A 19,887-nucleotide genomic window follows, 5' to 3' on the forward strand; every position below is an offset into this window, starting at 1 on the left:
GGACAAAACAGCAGTTTCAGGGCACAACTGCAAATAGGAATTTACAAGAAATCTGTAGAGCATTAGCTGAAAGTCTCACACCACTCAACTCATTCCAGAGGCTCATTCAATCATCTCTGGTTTTGGTTTGCTAAGCAGAGTTCTGGACCTTTGAAGTTTCATGCACCTCCTTCTGGGTTACTTCTGAAAGCTTGATTCAACAACAGACTTAATTTCAAGCACATGTTTAAATGTTCTTGCTGACTTGGTTTCAGCTTAGTAGTCTTTCTCTCCTTTTGCATACTTAAGGAAGCAACCTCTTTCATTTCAAATTCTTTCTAAAACCACCCCACTTCTCTTGTACAGTTTTAGGGATAGTTTCCCAGAAATTCATGGACAATATACTGCACAGGTATTAAACAATTTTTACTGGTTTCCAGCTTCCTGTGACCATCTCATGTGTGCACTCTATCTGTGAAAATATCTCCATCATTCTTGTGTCTAATATTTCAACCAAGTAGCTTCAAATAGCCATTTTATTATAAAAAATTGCCAAGGAAATTGCTGAGTGTATGTGTTTCTGCCAGAGCTTCTTTCCTCTGAGACTACTCACGATAGACAAGTGAGTCCTTTAAAGGGCTGAATTTTTGCCATCTCTCAGAATTGGAAGAAAGAGTGTGATTCCATTTGAAAGAATATGCAATGATCTCCAGTGACCTCTTGATAAGCATCAGCCTGTGACCTTAGGCACAATATTAAATCTGAAAATTATAATGCTACATTTGAAAGAAAAATTAATGCAGCAAACTTTTTTTCAGGTGATGCCTTAAGTTTTAGCTTTCATATTTTCCAGATTCTGTATTGCATTAGTATATAACTCTGAATTTCATACAAAGTGTCAGCAAGCTCTCCACATTTCAGTTAGACAAAACAATCCTTTTCCAGCCTGAGGACCAAAGACACCATTGCAGTTTCAGACCTAAAATGTTTAAACAACAGCAAGTTGAGGAGAGCAATCTCTGAGGATGGGATTTCATAACCTGAAGCTGTAATTGGACTATTAACCCCAGTATATAAATGGACCAAAAGTTATAACAGTGTGAAAACTCAGGACCTGCTGTACATCTTGGGTGGAGCCATGGCTGGGTTCTTGGACTGGCCAAGGGGTATCCTTTGAAGGGCTTTTAATAAATACCTGCTTTACTCCTTTAACACTGTCTAGCCTCTGCTCTAGGTAGCCTCTCAAGGCATCACAGGGATTGTTAAACATTTGCCTTCAAGTAAGTCTTAGCTCCAGCACTCTGAGTCTGATTTTAGAATCTGAATTAAAGTAGAGAGAAGACTGCTCTTCATGTCATGTGCAGCAACTCAGTTGGCGCCAGGGCCCCAATTTTGTTGGATGGTCTTGAAACACACTGAGACAAGGCACCTCTCTGTGTGACTTTGGGAGCAAATATCTTGTTCTCTTCTTCCTGCCAGCCCTTATATTACTAGAATTTCACAGTGCTGTGGTACCTATTCACCGTTTTTACCCCACTGTACTTTGGGGCAGTTCTGCCCCATTGTACTTTTCTGCTTTTCTTTGTGGATGCCTGGGGATGCTGAGTCAGCTCAGATCTGCTCAGATGGCTCTCCAGGTAATAATGTTACTACTTTTAAGCTAGATTGTGCTTTCATGTTTGTTCTTGATTCTTCCTTTCCTCTTTTTTGATATTCTGAAGGGTCAAGTGAACCTAGTTGCAAGAGAACAAACTGATTACAAGTCCAGGAGAACAAGTCCTTTTTATATGACATTTAAAAGCACAGGTGGAAGTACCATCAAAGAAGAAGATAACAAAATCTTGTGATTTCCTTACCACTGGTCTATAGGGATGTAGCAGGGGCTAGCTGGGGTTAAGCTGAACTTCACCACCCTCATACAAAGTTTACATGAAATGGATGGTCTGCATTCTTCTCTTATTACATTTTGCTATAAATCAAGAGTTTATTCTTTGAAAGAACCAGTTGCATTTCATCAGTTTTAAATTAGCATGAGTGATAGGGAAACAGAGCTTGTAATTCTCAAAATACTAGTTATAAAATGAGTTCAAATGGTGAAACAATCTAAAAAGCTGGCATAGACTCCAATTTAAGTTGCTATTATAGAAGAGAAAACATGAGGGCAAGATGTATTATTATCAGTGGCTTTATTTTATTTCTGGAACATAAAAATGGAGGCAATAAGCAATAACTTAGAAGTTAGCTTTCTAAATTCCTCTTGACCTTTCTTTTTCAGCAGGAAGATATATGATTATACAATAGGCCATCTGAATTTCTACCACTGGGTGTTTGAAATATTTGTAACATTAGACTTTCTGCCTCAGAATATGCCAAAAGGTCTTAACATATATTTGAAAGAAAAATAGCATTATTTTGACTCTAGGAAAGTTTTCTAAAGACTTAGAAGATTGTTTTGGTTTATGTTTTCAAGGGGAGTGGTAGATTTTTCCAGTATGATTACATTAGACAAGTATTTTTCTATGGGAATCGATGGAATTAACTTAAATTTGCCAAAATGCCAGAGGTTTGCAGTTATGATATTTTGTTGGGCCTCATCCTCGGGTGTTTTATCAGCTTTCTGTGAAAGGCTGCTGTGACACCGACTGTTGAATTCCCTTTTCAGTCTGGAATGGAGTCAGGATTGAATGCAAGGACCAAACCTGGCTTAGTTTCTATTGGTAACTCTTGCTGAGCATATCCCAATGTTACCTGAAAACTCTTTGTCTTAATCTTTACTTTTTAACCACCTCTTTAAATTGTAATTTCTTTGGGTGTAATATTGTAAGGGAGGTCAAACTCCCTGATCAGCCTTTTGTGAGATAAGACTTTCTTGAGGAGCAATTTTTGTAATGTTCTTGGTTTTTTGTTTTTTGGGTTTTTTTCCCTTGGAAGTGCACTGTGGAAGACAGGAAATTGTTCACATATGATTTCTGATAATTTCAGTTCAATGTCTGGTGTTTTTACAGCTCATAACATTTTATGATAATAAACATCTGTGTTTCGTAATGCAGAAAGAAGAAAATGGTGTATCAGTTCTGATGTCTTACATCAGCAAAAAAACAGAGTGAAAACTGAAGTGCAAAGGAAAGCAAATAAAGTAACTTTGATAAAGTTACTTAGCAAATACATAAAAGACCTTAGGTTTTCTGATCCTCATTGTTATGCTTTTCCACTGAAGCGCATTATTGGTAAAGTAATGAGTTATCACTTGTGCAAAGCAAGGCAAAAAGAGAATCCCAATGTATCTGTAGTGTTTTCCCTAGAAGGCTTCTGTATTGGAACTTAGTATCTCTGACTGTAAAAAAATGTGCAAATTTGGATACTATGCGTCAAAGCACAGTCACCAATATTACACAGTCCATCATCTCCCTGTGGGAATAATCTGACTTCTGGTATGGATAACCTATTTGCACATAAAGAAAGAATAGGAAGAAAAGTAGTTCTTCCAGAAAAAAATAAAATAGAGGGTTTATGGATTGAATAACAAACAAATAGCTGCTTTGGCTCAAAATGCTCACAGGTCCACAAGACTTTAGCATCATTTCATGGTATGGTGTTTTGCAATAGAAAGGTCTGAATAAAACAGCAAAAATGCACAATAATTTTTTTTTTTTTTTTTTTTTTTTTTTTTTTTTTTTTTTTTTTTTTATGGTGCTAACTCCTCTTTGCAGATTGCAGGCCAAAATGACAACTGTAGAAGACTGAGCAGTGGGGTCATTATCAGTCATATATTGTTCAGGATGTTGATGAATCCCGTGGGCCAATCACCATTTTGTTATTAAATGTGTTCTTTCCTCTAATGAATACATTCTGGAGGAAAGTGGCATAAGTTTTATTATTTTGTGTGGACAGGAAATGCCTTAGACTCTATATCTGGTTCCCTCTCCATTATTATTATTTAACAAGGCAGGTTAATTCATGTAATGGTGTCCCTGTCACTAAAGTTATTGAGTACATGACAATGTTGGGGAAGGTGGAAGGTCAGCTAAAACAGTATGTTTAAAGCAGTATGTAACTGCAGTTCTTTTCCAAGTCCTCAGCACAATGCCTGGTGCCTTAAATGCAAGTTGTCTATCATCTTTTTAATGACCAAGGAGGGGGAAAAACTTTTTAAAACCTCAAGCAATTTTAGCTGCTTTCTGTTGAGTTTCCAAGTGGTCTCAGATGGGCGAAGTACAATGAAACATGTGATGGCTGTTACTTGAAAGAATTACATATATCTTCAGTATCCTGCCTTCTGTCTGACAGCTACAATATGTCTTGTAAACAATAGGCTGGATAGTTTTCAGTCATTAGAATCCACTTTTATAGAGGTTTTCAGCAAGAGGTCAACATTTTATTTTAGGAAAACAAATGCAGCCTCAAAACATGAAAAAAAATCTTAGAGGAACTGATAAGTGAAGAGGGATTTAAAACACTTTCTTTCCAGAAGAATATTAAATGAACAGTAGTATCTTAGGTTACAATGTAGGATGTAATCACAAGTATGTATTCTATCACCATCTGCTAGAACCAGGTGGGCCAGTGTTCCTTATCTCTTCCATGCCCCATTCCTCATAACTCTGGGGAGGATATCCAGTGTTAATGGGCCAGTTGTTAAAACTGGAGGAGGGGAGGAAGGGGCAGTGTTCTTTATCGTTTCCATGACCCATCCTTCCTCCAGGGGAGTATCTTCTGTTAATGGGTCATCAAGTCTCACTGCACAACTGCTGACATTGCATCATGGCATTGTGAGATGCTCCACCCAGGGGGAGGAGCCAAGCATTCCTACCTGGATATAATCTGAGGTTTGAGACACCACAAGCTGCCTTATCCACTGAATTCCCAGAGGACTAGAGCTCCATAACCACCACTGGATCTTCAGAGGAAGATCAAACCCTTTTACAGCATCACTGCTTCAAGAGAGCCACACCTGCCACTCCAACAGGACTACAGCCACCATTTAATTGGACTGCTACCAACACTCTGACCAACAGGATATCAGGATGTATTGCCACTCTGTCAGTGTTTCTGCATTATTGCATTTATTTTAATTTTCCTATTAAATTGTATTTCTCGCTTGGGATCTCCCACTGGTTTGTTTTCAAACTAGCACAAGTAGGAAAAAGAAAGTTTCCCAAATGGCTGGGTTACTGCTTGCAAGAAACATATGGTAAAATGAACAATTTTCCCATTAAGCCTACAATAGAAAACAATAATTTTTGTTTTAGAGTTTGTGGTTTACTTTGAGCATTGCTGTTGCTCTATCATTCCTGAATCTTGTCTTTCCACAGACTTTACTTCTGCATAATAAATTATATTATTCTAAGAAGTGATTCATTGTTGGTTCTATTTTTTTTTTAAAGTCTAAATACGGGTATTTCCCGAATCTTTGATGGTCTTTGGTTATCCAGAAAACTGATAGAATAAAAGTCTTGGAAAACAGTGAGGGAGAAATTAATGTGTTGAATCCAAAAATGTAAGTATGTACAATCTGCTTCAAATCTATCTACTTAAAACTAGGAGGTTAGTTTTGGGCACCCCATCATTTTATAAAGCTGTTTCTTTGAATCAATGGCTCAGAATGCAGATAGATTGCTCATACACAGTATTTAATAATCTAAACCAATGAATAAATTATCATAATTGTTATTAAAAACATGTGAGGTTCTGTGATATGTGGGATGAGAGCCCTTTTCCAATTTCTCCTTATTTTAGTTGGTCCTTCCTCCTAACCTTAAGGTTGATGCAAATTCCTTGACCCTTCAAATACAGAGAGAGTACCTGCTAATTGAGCAACACCGGTGCCTGAGCAGTCCTGGCTCCTTTCATTAAAAAATAAAATGTTCATGGCATTTCCCTTCCCCCTTTACTCAGCTCTGCTTATGTAAAAGGTAATAATGAACCTGCCATGGCTGGATGTTTACTTAGATCCAGCAGTGCTGGGTTCTTAAATCGAAAAAACGTTTGAACATTAAACAATTTCTTTAACCTGTTCCTATACAATAAAACACAGGCTCATGTGATCTTGACATCTCTAGAAACTTAATTAATTTAAAAATTAATTTTAAATTAATTTAAAAGATAATTTATGATGAATTAAATTTAGGAGTGTTTAATCCCCCACTGAAATATGTATGATGCTGATCATGATAAATTTCTCCTTTCTACCCAAACATAACAACACATTATGCTCTCTCTTCCTCCAAAGAAATACCTACTTGATGTTTCCTTTTGCTTTGTTGTGCCCTCTCAGATAGCCTCACAAAACCAGCTTTCTTATCCACTGCCCTTCTTTTTCCCTAATATGTGTACATAGATCACATGATTTCGCTAATGCTGCCTGTATCAAACCTTATGAGTTCACTTTATCTGTGTCTTAATTATCAGTCAGTACTGCTTTCTGCACTAAAGGATTCCTGGCTTTTAGAAAATTATTTTTTATTAAGTGTTCTTTGCAATTAAAGCAAAAACTCTGCTCCTTGTGGATCTTCCTTTCTTCAGTTATCCCTAATAATGTAAATGTGAAATGTTTTAGAGAGTTAACTGCCACTATGGTTTATCAGAGCTGTTTAAAATCCAGGGAGAAAAAATTGGATAATGCCAGAGCTAATTAAATTTAGCTAACTGAAGTGAATAGGCAGTCTCATTCATTCCTAGCCTGTTTCATTTCCTAGCATATACATAAAACTAAGAAAAGAAATCGTTATGGTGATAGGGTAAAGTGAAGTTTATCTCAAAGCCTTTGAGATTTTATCTTATTCTTAGCCAAACAGTACATTTCCTTTTAAGGGCTCCTTCAGACCTCAGGAGTTTGCTATGACAAGGGTGACCACCTTAAATCATGATGATGAGGAGGTGGTTGTCTGGTATGTCAGAACTGGCTTCTGAAAGCAGAGTTCATTGCCAAACACTGCGTGATGATCGGCTTTGAGCGTGACTTGCTCCCTGAGAATGCTGCTGTTAATCCATGTATTCCTCATGCTGCTGCACTTGGTTTGCAGACTTTCCCACTGACCCTCATGCAGCTGGTCCTCTTTCTGAGGTAGGGTTAATACTTATTTGACACCACTTTTCTGGATTCCAACTTCAGCCAGCTGGTTATATAAGGAGAGGTGTTCACATAAAATTGATCTTGAGATAACTTTCTGTTTTCTAAACCACTTTCCAATCCTGTGGTCTTTAAGAAAGATTTTTATTCCTTTCAAAGTCACCAAAGCAAGGATTTCTCTGTTACTTCTTGGGCACTGAGGTTATAATAGTAATCATAATTGTAGCCTTGCTGCCTGTACATGAATATAAGCAGTTTCAGTAGCAAGTATGTTTTAAAAAGAATTAATGCATATATTTTCACAAAATGTAGCACATAATATATATGTGAGAGTACACGTATGAATGTATTTGCACTGGCTGTTGTTCATATCTCAAGTTACTTGAGAACTTGGGAACCCCAGAATGTATTTTAACACACAGTTAAACTGGCAGTGTATGAATTTTAAACAATGAAGAATTAAGCATTAAATCTTGATGATGGTGAACTTAGGGCATGATACATAGCTGCTCCTTCCTTGGGTCATGTCCTGGTTTAGGGCAAATTTGGAAAGAAACTTCCAAAGGGGTCCCTCTGGAAAGCAAATTCAAGCATCCCCTCCCCCAACTGGTTTGGGAAAAGTTTTCCATGGAGAAAAGTGGGAAAAACAGTTCATTTAACGAGCAAAATATTCACAAGAAAAAAAAAAAAAAAAAGGAAAAAAAAAGAATAATATTAAAATAATATTAAACAATAAAACCTCTCACTGCTCTGAAGAGGTGGCTGGAAAATGCCGCGTCCCAGCCCTGGTAGAACACAGGTGTGAGCTCCCGGTGCTTTTCTGGGTTTTCAGTCAGAGCAGGGCTGAGACTTCCAAGAAAAAGAAGAGCCACAGTCCGGGGAACTCCTCTGCCTCAGCTAGCTACAAAAACTGACTGAAAGCAAAGGAGAGCTCTCTCCCCTCTCCATGCTGCCGACAGCACAGGAGAAGGAATGCTGGGGAGCGAGTGCAGTCTCTGCAAACAAACTGCCCGCTCCTTCTCCCTCCTTGGCTCTCGGAACCAGTCTTAAAGGTGTAGAACTTAATATCCAGCATAAACAGAACAGATGACTGGGGATACAACCGTCATAACGTCACGCTGGGACAGGACATGGTGTTTAAGAGTTCAATTATGCCATTAGATATCCTGCCTTACACACACACTGAAGTCAGTGACTTTTTCAGGAATTGGCACACATAGAGCAAGATGCATATTTTTGCTATGGATTTTGGGATGAAGACTGATCATGTCTGACTGTTGGGATAACTAATAGCAATGTATTAAAGTGATAATTCCAGTTCTCACAGCTAGTTGGCTTTGGCACTTTGATATGTTCTGCCCTTGAAAAGATTGTCATTTACAAACCTTCTCAGCTCTAACCTACCTCAAATGTGTCTAGCACTGTGGAGGGATTAACCCTCTATTCCATGTCTGGCAGGAACGTGGAACACAATTGATGGAAAATGGTCTGCTGCTTCACTGTTACCAATATTTGTCATGTGGTTTGACTGTTCCACCAGGGCACCAAGCAGGTGTTTTTGTCCCATTCAGGGACAAAACAAGAGGAGTGAACCATGGCAATATGTGGAAATATTACATACTGTTTCCTTTCTGTTAATGAAAAGCTACCAGTGATGAATCAGAGCTTGATGTCATAAGCCACTTATTTATAAAAAACAATTGAGAGGGGGACAAAGAGAATATACTGTTCAGCATCTTGTTTCTGTTGCTCTCAGTTCTCTATTAACACTAATGAAGAGCCTCCACCTAATGCTTTTTTGTTGTCAGCTATCCAAGCAATCAGAGCCAAAGAATAGGTTTTTTTAAAAGTAATAGGCTCCCAGAAATTAATGCAAGTTTTGGCCTGGAAAGAGCAAAAGATTTTCAATATGTTTTAAAAGCAAATGTCAAACATAAACTTTTTCATGTCTGTATAAGCCCAACGGGCACGTAATGACTGCTCCCTGCCAAATCTGGTATTAACTGTGGCTATCACTTGGAGGAAAATTAAAACCATTTGAGTTTTTGTCCTTAAAGGCTTCCCATAAAACTTAAGAAGGTTTTTTGTAGATTTATTGCAGTATCAGTTCGTGGGTTTTCAGTGCATGAACATATTCACTATGGCATTTCAACAATGCTGATCATGTTGTGATCTTAATGCAGTGGTCCAAGGGCATCAATTTAAACATAAACACAGTGGCACCAGAACTTAGATATGGTGGGGGTGTGTGCCAGTATGCATGTGTGAGATAAAAAGATCATACAGAAGGTGGGTGAGTTCAACCTGGGGATTTTGACAGGTGTTTCACACAGCTATAATTTTGGTGGGCAGTTAAACAAAGGGGTGTATTTTTATCCTGTCTTTAAGGTATTTGAAGCAGCTTTTTCTTGCCTTTGTCCTTGAGCAGTGGAAAGTGCTACTTTGTGCATGAGTGTTTTTGATGGGCACTGTAAGAAGAACTACATTAATGTAAAAATGATTTAGGGTATACTGCCTCACTCAGCTCTGTCAGTGCCATGACACCAGCAGTACTGACTTGAGGGGCACTGAAGTCACGCAGAGGGAAGTTTGGTGGATAATCTGTTGCCCTGAGGTTTCCTGATCTTGTAGCTTTCTTATGTAGAGGAAGCTGAGGTTTGCAGTTACTTTGACACAAAAGTGTATATTCTGTTAACTGCTTATGTGACATTTGACCTGTAATTTTTCACTGAGTCTGTTCTAACTTATTTCCCAATGACTTTGGATAGCTTTAATTGCATGAAGTGCATCTCCCCACCTGGGAAAAGAAGAGACTGTGTTGGCTCAAACCGAACAAACCTTGCAGGACTTCAGGGTTCCTAGGTTATGATATTTTAAAGCCAATGATCTGAAGGCAAAAGTTGTAGTGTTCCTCACTGTGGGATCATGTTAGACCAGTATGGGGATGGCTTTTCTTTCCTCAGCCCTCAATTGCAAAGAATTCCTATTTAGGAATGCATTTGCACATCTAACAAGACTCCAGATGTGAGAGTCTGGACAAAAGCAACACTGACAGAACCCTCCAACAGTGATGGGGTAACCTCTGTGTCACCAAATCATGACACTTCACTGTTTCCCTGAAGAAAAAGGAGCATGGTTTTCAAGTATCAGCAGGGATCAATGAATGCTCTGAACATCCATAAAAAGAGAAATGGATGAATACTGAAAGCAGAAGAATATTTGCCTTACTTGTGTTACTGCTCCCTTGCAATCCATCATGAAAGGATGTTGATGATAAATATTCATTAAAACATAGAACTAACTGACAGAATCAAGTGCTTGGTTTCACAGTGCATGGCCCCCATCTTGAAAGGCAGAGGGTTTTGTACAAGTGTGGAAGCTGAGCCTTAGGCAGCTCTGACTGACATTCTGGCAGTGCTTGCTGCCTCTTGGCTTCTGCAGCCATATTGAAGTTGTCACTCTTACAATATTGGAACATTATTCAAAAAGTTAACAAACCTGGACAGGTTTCAGCAATGTTGGAGGGCATTAGATGGAAAAATTAATTGTGTGACACTCATCAGAGAACTTTCAGTTTGAATTGTTTTAAAGGCTTTCTAATTCCAGCTCAGACAGTTAGCTGCAATGCCTTTTCTTACAAGATTTAAAATTTTAATCTTAACTTTTTGCTGAAACATAGTGAGGATGAGAAAAAAAGGGTGAGTATGATGAATCTTGCTACAGATTTGTGCACTTGAAAATGGTAGCTGTTATGCATACTGTGGGTTTAATGGTTTTCTTATAAATATCCATATCCTGTGTTGCTTCTACATACTGTAGAATTTTATGTATTACAGTTTGTTACAAAAATTAAGAGCACAGAATAAACACAAAATTTTATGTATTACAGTTTGTGACAAAAATTAAAAGCACAGAATAAACAAATAGCAGGAATCCTTGTTAACACTTCAGTTCCGTTTCAATCCTATCTTCAGTGTTTTGATCATTTGCACCATAATTTTTTAAAGCTGAAGATCTAATTAATTGGATTATTGTCTTCAACACTTTTGTGTCTCAGATCTGACTGTGAAATGAAACCTGGGTTATACCTGTCAAACATTCACAGGACAAATATGAGAAGTGCATTTTCAGTTTATGCTTACTGAGAAGAAAGATTTCACTTGAGAGTTTGTGGTATGAAGTTGGGATACACACTTGAATATGCATTAATTCACATGGATTTGACACAGATGAATGGACCACTGGCTGATGGATTCTTGAAAATTCTCTGAACCTACATTTTTGGCTAATGGTGTGTGGAGAAATCATATCTCTTCCTGTAAGTCAAAAAAACCAAATTGCCACAAGGCATTCCTCCTCTAAAATCCTGTTGGCAGTTTGGGCCATTATACAAAAATTGGGAGTCAGGATTAAAGAGGAAACCTTGCCAAGAAATCCTAAAAATGGAAAGCCAAAAAATATTACTGGTGCCACTTGGAAGACCTACACTCTTAATTACCTTCATAATTGTGCCTTTAAACTCTGTGAAAATCACACTGCATTGAAAGAATTCTTCTGAAAGTACTTGCAGATTTTAAAAACAGCCTTGCAAGCATTGAACTGTTGATCATTTTCCCCTGACTGTCCCTGGTATATAAAGTAAAATGTAGAAATTATAGTACATGGTGGTTTCTCACCCCATTCCACCCCTTATTCTGCCTTTTTACCTGAGTGAATAGTTGGATTCTGTAATGCAAAGGAATTTACAGTTAAATTTCAGTTGATCCAAATATTAATACTAAAAGCTGGCAGCCCACAGCTTGGACAGGAGCACTCTGTGCTGGGTTAGGAACTGGCTGGATGGTTGGGCCCAGAGAGTGTTGGTGACAGTGCTGCATCCAGCTGGGGATCAGTCACCAGTGGTGTTCATCAGGGTTCTGTGCTGGAGCCTGTTCTGCTTAATGTCTTCATTGATGATCTGCATGTCCACAACCAGTAAATTTGCAGATGAGACCAAGCTGGGAGCATGTGTCGATCTGTTGGAGGGTAGAAGGGCTCTGCAAAGGCATCTGGACAGGCTGGATGGATGGGCCAAGTCCCATAACATCAAGTTTAACAAGCCCAAGTTCTGAGTCTTTCACTTTGGCCACAACAAACCCCTGCAGCACTACGGGCTGGGGAGAGAGTGGCTGGACAGTGCCCAGGCAGAAAGAGACCTGGGGGTGCTGACTGATGGCAAAATGAGCATGAGCCAGCAGTGTGCCCAGGGAGCCAGGAAGGCAAATGGCCCCTGGCCTGGATCAGGAACAGTGTGGTCAGCAGGAGCAGGGAGGTCATTCTTCCCCTGTACTCAGCACTGGTGAGGCCACACCTTGACTGTTGTGTCCAGTTCTGGCCCCTCAGTTTAGGAGGGACATTGACACGCTTGTGAGCATCCAGAGGAGGGGACAAGGCTGTGAAGGGTCTGGAGCACAAACCCTGTGAGGAATGGCTGAGGGAGCTGGGGTTGTTCAGCCTGGAGAAAAGGAGACTCAGGGGTGACCTTATCAGAGGTGAGGTTGAAGACCTCTACCACTTTCTCAAAGGTGGTTGTAGCCAGGTGGGAGTTGGTCTCTTCTCCCAGGCAACCACTGACAGAACAAGAGGACACATCCTTAAGCTGCACCAAGGCAGGTTTAGGTTAGATGTTAGGAAAAAATTCTTCACTGAAATAGTGATGGGGCAATGGAATTGACTGCCCAGGGAGGTGGTAGAGTCACCATCCCTGGATATGTTTAAAAAAAGACTGGAGGTGGCACTTGGTGCCGTGGTTTAGTTGATGAGGAGGTGTCAGGTCACAGGTTGGACTAGATCATCTTAAAGGTCTTTTCCTACTAATTCTGTGATTCTGTGATTCTTATTTGAAGGTCAATACTGTTTTCTTATTTATTTATTGATGTAAGCTACATTGTAAAACGAAAACATAAAAAAACAATATGCAAAAAATGTTCAATATAGAAATAATTTTAATACTTAAAAAAGAAAATCTGCGTTTTTACCCTCCACATTAGTTTTGTCTGCTCTGTGTAAGGTAATTTTTCATGTATGCTCTTTCTTGTAGACTTTATATTGAGCTAATAGAGTGCTAATAGAGTGTACAAGCTTCAGAAATGTTTACAGTCTTCAGAAAAGGACAATTAAAGAATAATAGACTCTTTACAGGAATCTGATTTTGTGACACCTTGTTGTAGTCTTTTTTTGTACTTTCTCAGTTCTTTGCACGAGCACAGGCAGAGATTGACTGACTAATACAGCAGTAGTGATTGTAATTTTTGATAGTGACAAAAAGGAAAGCATCACTCGGTGCTGAAGGAAGATCTTTATACTGAGTTCCTATGGTTCCTTACATGTGACCTAGTTTTCACTTAGCTTTTTGTTATCTAGAGTATATTCCAAATAGCATGGTGTATAATATCTATACACCAGAATGTCAGATTCACAAATCAAAACCTCAGCATCAACATCCAGCATCAGGATGTTGGACTTTCTTATTCTCAAATGAAACTACAGGAAAATGCCACTCTGACTCTTTCTCTGTGTTTCAGTGTTGAAGACATAATGGTTTAGAAAACTAAGTATATTTTACATGATAAGTGTTCTTGCTGATATGTTTGATAGTAGCAATAATTTTGAAATCTGCCTATCCATCTTCTGGTCTATCCAGAAAAAACTATCTATGTGTGTGATCTGCAGATTAAAATGCTAGTTGCCACAAGAGTTACTACTTCTTCTGTCCATCTTGCCTGGCTTGCAGCCTACTCTTTAGGAGAAATTTTTGAAATAATTTTCAAACTTCAGGTATATAGCTTAAGGAGCTAGGATGTTAACATGTGTGTTCCCAAAAAGTCTTGCTAAAACATTGCTTTACAGCTGAAGAGGGCTGGACTCACTGAGTGCTTCCTTCACAGTTTTTGCAGTATCCATTCTTATCCATATCTCTAGATCAAATAGGTTGCTACTGTTCATGTCACTATTGGAATGAATCTGGGGTACAGTTTTTGCTTACATGGGTAAGAAATTTGTACAGGACATTTTTGTCTAAGAGAGAGTTTTCTCCTTTGGCTGTACATTCCTCAAAGGCACTCAGAGATTGGGGGGTATTGACAGAAAAAAATTGCACTCAGTGTAGCTGCTACCTGGCTATGATATACAGTGACTGGAAAAGCACCTCCAGGTATTGATTACAATACCATCTCATGGGCTGCTGGATTATATTCTGAGACACACTTATTCTGAGTCTCACTGACTGACCTCTTTTTATCAGCTGGAAAGATGTCATACAGAGACCTATGCAAAAGAAAAAAAAATTACTTTAGGAGAAGGCACAGAACAACATATGGGATTATAACTTGTTTTGTTTTTCATTTTAATCACACATATAAATATTGAACTGGGACACAGCACCATGAACTGTGGAATGCAGTTTCTGTGAACCTAGTTCTCACTGTTAAATATCATGCAGAGTGTGGGAAAACCAGAAACTTTGCTGTAGAGAGAGAGGCCTCTTCTGAGCCAAAGGGATGACATCTGAGACACTAGAATAATGTGCAAGGGGAGGAAAGAGCTGATGATTACAGTGTCAGATACATACAGCTCTCAGGACATAGCAGAAATCATAGGTTGTAAATGAAATTGGCAGAGTGCACCCAAAAGTAAGTTCATAGGGACATATTTTCATTCTGTGCAAACAACATGAGGCAGTACTCACCAGGAGCAGAGTTCAGGCTTTCAGGATTATAGGGTGCTGTTCAGTTGCAAAAACTGCGAAAGGTAGAATCATGCCTTGCTTTCAGGCAGGCTGAAGACAAAATTTGGTGCAGCAGTTTAATGCTTACTGTATTTATTGTATATTCTTGAAACACTGTCCTTGGGAGCTGAATAATCAATGTCAGCAAAGAAATGCTCTTCTCTCCTCTGACTTTTCCTGTCTCAGTTGCATACATTCTCCATTTACATTTCAGATGTAAACATCTGAAAGGATAGGTGTACAAAAATAATTTTCAAGGAGATGACAATTAAAAAAATTTTTTTTAGCCTCTGCCAAAACTAGCTAGAGGACAAGTGCAAAGATCAAGGGCAGGAAATCCTGACTCCCTCCCAGAGCTATGTATTTGTGCTTGGGTTGCTAGACCCATAATGTCAACCCCAGACATTTTATTGGGAAAGATCCCTGGTAATTTGTCCTTTCCCTTCAGATTGTTACCACTCTTACTGATCTGGATATCCCTCAAGAATTGTGGAATCTATTTGCAGCATGCATTGTTGTTAGTGAAAGTTTCCCAGTGCTGTGAAGGGGATGTGGTTTGAGAAAGCTGTGTTTTCCTGGTGAAACCAGAGGGGTGTGGCATTTGCAGCAGCCAGCAATTTTGACCAGCATGGGTCCCACTAGGGCCAAAGCCCCACAACCACATATGGCCACATGGAGCTATTTGGAATTGCCATGCATACTTGCATCTGGGACACTTTTATATATGCTGGGCCTCTTACTACATGATGCAGAAATTATATTTTTAATGTATTTGCTCCCATTTCTCCCTTAGATTCCAGACAGATGTAGCAGTGAGTTGGTGGGTTAAAAGCCAATTCCATGACTATCCATCTAGAAGCACCTGGTACTAGAAAGCATCAGGTGAAAACAGCAAATGAATTCTGAGAAAAAACCTTCTCCTTACAAGCAGATGAAAGCAAGTAAATCCTAAGAAGAATGTATTTTCTAACATTTCAGCTCATGATTAAGACATCATAATTAAGGCAAAATATCAAAAGAAGAAAAGAGAACAGCAGAGTTATGGTTATATAGGGCCACTGAAGACTGTACTCTTTTCCCAGCATTTGAGGGATGAAGTCTGCTCTAACCAAACCCTATAGAAATGGTAGGTGAAGGGAAATAACCATACAAACAAATATGAAAGTCTTCTGGAGTTATATTTACCTCCAATACACGGCCATGACAGTCTGGTCAGTGAAGAACAAAGAAGAACTAGTTCCATTGGTGCCTTGTTCCTACAGCTCAGCCTTTCTCCTGCCCCTTGCAAGGCACATATTGTTGTTATGGACAAATGAGTCCATAACAATCCATATCCAGTTGTGATGGACAAATGAATTGCCATGGGAAGTGAAAAGGTATCCCTGTGAAACTGATTTTGGAATAATGAGAAAAGTTTAACTGAAACTGGGATAATTTATGAAAAGGTTGCCTGTTCTGTATTACGAGAGGGAAGGAGAACAAAATCTGCAATACAAGTTTGAAAACCAGGTTTTATAAACCAGGAGGAATAAATAAATTGTTATGTTTCTAATCCATTTTTGTTATAACTCTTTCTTTCTTTAAAATTACATCTTGTTCTAGCAGATTTGAATTTTTTTGTAAAAAATAGTTTTAATAATTTCCTTCCTTTTCAGTTGTTGTAACTGTACTCTGTGATTTACTACAGGAAGTGTATTTTATTTCTGACTTCCTGAAGACCCTGTGGTGCTGTCCTAAAAGGCACAATTTTGGTTGCTGGTCCACCCAACCATGCTAAATTTATATAAACAAGTTTTATATATCTAAAGATGCCTGAGAAGCAGATGTTTTATGTTTACTGATGCCTTTTGTCATCAGGCACTACAGAACAAGCTTAAAACATCCAAAGCCACACACCTTTTAAAATTATAAATTTATTAGATTTGTTTAAGAAGCATCCATTTGTCAAGCAAGATATTTTACTGATTAAATTAGTGATTGGTAGCTGTGCAAGCAGGGTCAGTCCTGATTCTCTTTTCAGCTCTTAACAGAAGGAGAAACTGATCTTTAGCAGATATTAATGTTCTCTCTGTTCTCCTCCTGCTCCTGTGTGTAACAAAACTTCTTGACTTTAAACCTTCAGTGACTGAGAGAGAGTAAGGAAGAGAGAGGGTAGAGTAGTGGGGACTCAGAAGTAGGAGGCATGTTTGTATGTGGAGATTCAAAGAGGAGAGCAGAGAGAAAAGGAGAGCTTGAACAGGAAGGACCAGAAGTTGGGTGTGAAGGCAAGAGCTGCAAGGAAAGTGTCAGAGAAGTGAAACAAAAATAGCTGAGGAAATTAAAGATGGGGTGAGGAAGAGACAGGGAGATTGAGCAAAAGATGAAAACCCAAGAAAAGAAAACTTATCATAAGCTGCATAAATTTCTGTAATATGTATGTATTGGCTTAAACTGATGTTTATCCAGGAGTTATGCATTTAGGCTTTCTACTTAAGTATTCCAGAAGATAAAGTATTCAACCCATTTTATAATTGGCTACTGCTGTTTGCTGACTACAGAGGGAGCTCAGACAGTTTAAACTTGGAAGACAAGCTTTTAGCTGACTCAAATTAGGCAAAATTATTTCTACTTAGTGTGTTAGAGCTGGGATTTTTGGAGGTTTTTTGTTGGTTTTTTTTTTAAAGAGTAAAAGATGTGGCTTTCTTAGAAATAACTTGGTATTCTTATAGGATCAGGATGGAACTGTATGTCAGCAAACTTACTTGGTGGGGAAGAAAACTGTTTATGTCAAAATAATTTAGCTTGGCACATACTTATTTTTCTTCAGTCATGTGTAAAGACTGTAACAGTGCTCTGTTTGTGTTTTACTTTGTATATCACTGAAGAATAAACTCTATTACCATTTTAGAGATCTTGCCAAATTGTGAGGGTATGGATATAAGTATAGGAATGGTGCGAGCACAGCACCTTAGAATGGAGGAAAAAACCCCTGTGATTATATAAAAAACTTAATTCTGTTAAAAAGATGTCCCAGCCTTCACACTTGTAATTACGATCTCTTAAAATTTCACTTCCCATAACTGAGAACACAAACCTGAGTTATCCTTATTGAATGTGAATTAAAGGTTCTAAATGTGTTTCTTTGTCTCCTGATTTCTTATCTAGCAGCACTGAAAGCTATGGGCTTGTCTTCCAGTTGAGAAGGGGGAAGTATTGCTGTGAATTCAGTTGTGCCAGTCCTGAATACTTGGGGGAAATAAACACTGTTAATTGTTTTTGAGGGGAGAAATTAAGAATTTTTCATATGCACATCCTTTTTCCATGTTTAAATGTCTGCAAGGACAGGTGCTTCTCAGTCCTCTTTCATAGTGAAGTGTTACGAACTTCTCCTTTTGCTTCCCTGAAAAAGGAATGGGACCCACTAGAAAACGAGTATAAATAATTTTGCTAAAATGTGGCAAATAGTCCTGGGCACTTAGGACCATCATAGGATTTACATTCAGTTGAGCAGCTTTTTACTTGCAAAGTCAGAAGTATATGATAATGTTTGCCTCAGCTCAGCAAAGGCAAAAATAGCAATATGGTTATCTTACATATGTGAAAGATTAAAACACACAGAAAAGAAGAAGTGTATAGAATATTTCTATGGGAAATGAACAGATTAAGTAGGCAAGCAAAGTTTTACATTGGAAAGAAGAACTACTAAGTGAAATAGATGGCCTTGGGATTAAATGTTTCCTCTTCCTTCCTACATATCTGAAGAGTGAAATGTGCAATTAAATTAGCACAGTTCATCCTGATATAGATAGCCAAAATCCTTTTCTGTGTTTTCTGCATGACTCCACACCTGTGCTTAGTGATTTTTATTATGAGGTCTGTAAAAAGTGAAATGTGTGAATTCCTGCTTGATCCTCCAAACTGAAGCTTTGTGTGACCATTCCTTTGCACACTGCTGCAGCATGCTCCAGTTGTATACTCCTTGTTATGTGTGTCCTGTTTGCACAGCCAGCACCCTCATGCTGACTGAAGCTGTGGCAGAGTTTTCTATTGCCCAGAAAGGCATCAAACTTTGTATGAACATCTGCCAGGTGCTGATGCACTGACCTAATCCTGGAGGGAAGTATAGTATAGTACTTATTAATCAGTTCATTATATTTAATTATATAAAATATTAATAAATCATTCTAATTAGTTATTAATTATTAGTAACTCTGTCTAGCATGTGTGTTAAAAAGAGAGCATGTGGTTTTTGCAGGGTTGCTGTATCATCTGTCATCTGCTGTTGCAGAGAAGAAACCCAGCAGAAGGGTCATCCCTGGCCCCCATGGGCTCTTGCCACCCTGGAAGGACACTGCAATCCTCCTGCTCCATTGGCACCCTCGAGGCAGGGCCACGTTTCTGAGAAATATTTTAAAATTTCAGGAAGAAGCTTGAAATTTTTACTTTTTTTAAACATCAAAAAACTATCTCTTCCTCATTTTAGGACTAATAAAGTAACCTCTCATTTTAATTGTATTTCAGCATGTACATGTTTACAAGGTTTCATAGCAGTTACCCACAGTTTGTGACTTGATCATATTTCACTATTACTCTACCCATTTCACTTTCATCAATTTACTGTCAATGCCCCTTGTTTCCCTGTGTATACTTTTACACTCCTCTTTAGCCTTGTTTTTCAAGGGTGACTGTGTATTATTTTATTTATTGTAACCAAAACAGAAAAGTAAAACCATAATACAATCCTACAACCACCTTTATATAAGATAATACTTATGTAAGTCAAGAAAAGGCAATAGTAATGATGTCCATGCAAAGAACTCAAAGGAAAGCAAAACCAAACCAAACTCACCACCAAGAACAGATGCAAATATTTTTTCTTAGGCCTACAAATAACTTTTTTGTAATCTGTAGTTAGCCTAAATAAATTTGTAACCTGAAAAGTAAATAACTATTTAACTTGAAGATTTCTCTGATGAAAATAGAAATGTTGAAAAGAGAAAGTCAGGAATCTATCAGACCAAAACCTGAAAAGAAATTTCATTGATGTTTACAGAAACAGGTTTTTTTGTGATAATTACTGCACTTGCTTTTGTTC

General features: G+C 38.3%; 1 protein-coding gene across 3 annotated transcripts in view; it reads left to right on the forward strand.

The window, feature by feature from the left end:
- TNS3 (tensin 3) overlaps positions 1-19,887 on the forward strand; it is a 210,003-nt gene that overhangs the window by 732 nt on the left and 189,384 nt on the right. The window lies entirely within an intron of this gene.

The sequence above is a fragment of the Erithacus rubecula genome (genome assembly GCF_903797595.1).
Source record: "Erithacus rubecula genome assembly, chromosome: 3".
In the NCBI taxonomy this organism is placed as follows: domain Eukaryota; kingdom Metazoa; phylum Chordata; class Aves; order Passeriformes; family Muscicapidae; genus Erithacus; species Erithacus rubecula.